We start from the raw sequence: 1,981 nt of genomic DNA on the forward strand, positions 1-1,981 counted from the left end.
ATTTAATGATGAATTGACTAAATGCAGCTTCCTGCCTTTTTAATAGGATCAAAGTTCCGTGTGTTGTCAGTTAGCATCTGCCTTGTATTTATAAGACAAATAATAACTATGTTGCTGAATGCAGCTTGTGTGTGCTTTGTGCTCCCTTACCCTGTTCAAATGATGAAAAGAAATAAAGTTTGTATTTTATCCCACTACCTGTGCTATAAAGTGATGGCTACAGTGTTTGTAATTTCTTCTACTTTTTCAGTGACACAAAGTTCAAGCTGCTTATCTAATTGGTTGAAATGCAATGTCTGTTTATCAGACTCACTTTGACTATATATGTTGTACCAAGAGATTGTTTATCGTTTACGGCCATACCAGCCTGGGTACGCCCGATCTCGTCTGATCTCGGAAGCTAAGCAGGGTGGGCCTGGTTAGTACTTGGATGGGAGACCGCCTGGGAATACCAGGTGCTGTAAGCTTTTTGTCCACGAGGGTGTGCTCTTACACTATTTCATCAGCAACACTGCCTGTAGTAAGCATATATGATGAATTGACTAAATGCAGCTTCCTGCTGCAAAATGCAGTCTGTTTATCAGACTCACTTTGACTATATATGTTGTACCAAGAGATTGTTTATCGTTTACGGCCATACCAGCCTGGGTACGCCCGATCTCGTCTGATCTCGGAAGCTAAGCAGGGTTGGGCCTGGTTAGTACTTGGATGGGAGTACCGCCTGGGAATACCAGGTGCTGTAAGCTTTTTGTCCACGAGGGTGTGCTCTTACACTATTTCATCAGCAACACTGCCTTGTAGTAAGCATTTAATGATGAATTGACTAAATGCAGCTTCCTGCTGCAATGCAGTCTGTTTATTTCAGAGACTCACTTTGACTATATATGTTGTACCAAGAGATTGTTTATCGTTTACGGCCATACCAGCCTGGGTACGCCCGATCTCGTCTGATCTCGGAAGCTAAGCAGGGTCGGGCTCACTGGTAGTACTTGAATGGGAGGACCGCCTCGGGAATACCAGCGGTGCTGTAAGCTTTTTGTTCCACGAGGGTGTGCTCTTACCACTATGTTCCTCAGCAACACTGCCTGTTGTAGTAAGCCATTTAATGATGAATTGACTAAATGCAGCTTCCTGCTGCAAAATGCAGTCTGTTTATCAGACTCACTTTGACTATATATGTTGTACCAAGAGATTGTTTATCGTTTACGCCATACCAGCCTGGGTACGCCCGATCTCGTCTGATCTCGGAAGCTAAGCAGGGTCGGCCTGGTAGTACTTGGTTGGGAGACCGCCTGGGATACCAGGTGCTGTAAGCTTTTGTCCACGAGGGTGTGCTCTTACACTATTTCATCAGCAACACTGCTTGTAGTAAGCATTTAATGATGAATTGACTAAATGCAGCTCCTGCTGCAAAATGCAGTCTGTTTTCAGACTCACTTTGACTATATATGTTGTACCAAGAGATGTTTATCGTTTACGGCCATACCACCTGGGTACGCCCGATCCGTCTGATCTCGGAAGCTAAGCAGGGTTGGGCCTGGTTAGTACTTGGATGGGAGACCACCTGGGAATACCCAGGTGCTGTAAGGTTTTTGTCCACGAGGGTGTGCTCTTACACTATTTCATCAGCAACACGCCTTGTAAGCATTTAATGATGAATTGACTAAATGCAGCTTCCTGCTGCAAAATGCAGTCTGTTTATCAGACTCACTTTGACTATATATGTTGTTACCAAGAGATTGTTATCGTTTACGGCCATACCAGCCTGGGTACGCCTGATCTCGTCTGATCTCGGAAGCTAAGCAGGGTCGGTCCTGGTTAGTACTTGAATGGGACCGCCTGGGAATACCAGGTGCTGTAAGCTTTTTTGTCCACGAGGGTGTGCTCTTACACTATTTCATCAGCAACACTGGCTTTTTAAGCATTTAATGATGAATTGACTAAATGCAGCTTCCTGCTGCAAAATGCAGTCTGTTTATCA

At 44.5% G+C, this 1,981-nt stretch overlaps 2 non-coding genes and 4 pseudogenes across 2 annotated transcripts; all 6 read left to right on the plus strand.

Annotated features, from left to right (window-relative positions):
- Positions 1–349: 349 nt before the first annotated feature.
- On the plus strand, positions 350–467 carry LOC115181132 (5S ribosomal RNA). Its single transcript, XR_003873291.1, has one exon. It is a non-coding gene; the product is annotated as a 5S ribosomal RNA (ribosomal RNA).
- A 159-nt stretch (positions 468–626) lies between these two features.
- On the plus strand, positions 627–746 carry LOC115181139 (5S ribosomal RNA). The gene has a single exon (XR_003873298.1). It is a non-coding gene; the product is annotated as a 5S ribosomal RNA (ribosomal RNA).
- A 163-nt stretch (positions 747–909) lies between these two features.
- Positions 910–1,034, plus strand: LOC115181090 (uncharacterized; annotated as a pseudogene).
- A 167-nt stretch (positions 1,035–1,201) lies between these two features.
- On the plus strand, positions 1,202–1,316 carry LOC115181089 (uncharacterized; annotated as a pseudogene).
- A 156-nt stretch (positions 1,317–1,472) lies between these two features.
- LOC115181082 (uncharacterized) lies at positions 1,473–1,590 on the plus strand (annotated as a pseudogene).
- A 157-nt stretch (positions 1,591–1,747) lies between these two features.
- On the plus strand, positions 1,748–1,864 carry LOC115181079 (uncharacterized; annotated as a pseudogene).
- Positions 1,865–1,981: the final 117 nt, after the last annotated feature.

The sequence above is a fragment of the Salmo trutta genome, unplaced genomic scaffold, assembly GCF_901001165.1.
Source record: "Salmo trutta unplaced genomic scaffold, fSalTru1.1, whole genome shotgun sequence".
NCBI classification, from domain to species: domain Eukaryota; kingdom Metazoa; phylum Chordata; class Actinopteri; order Salmoniformes; family Salmonidae; genus Salmo; species Salmo trutta.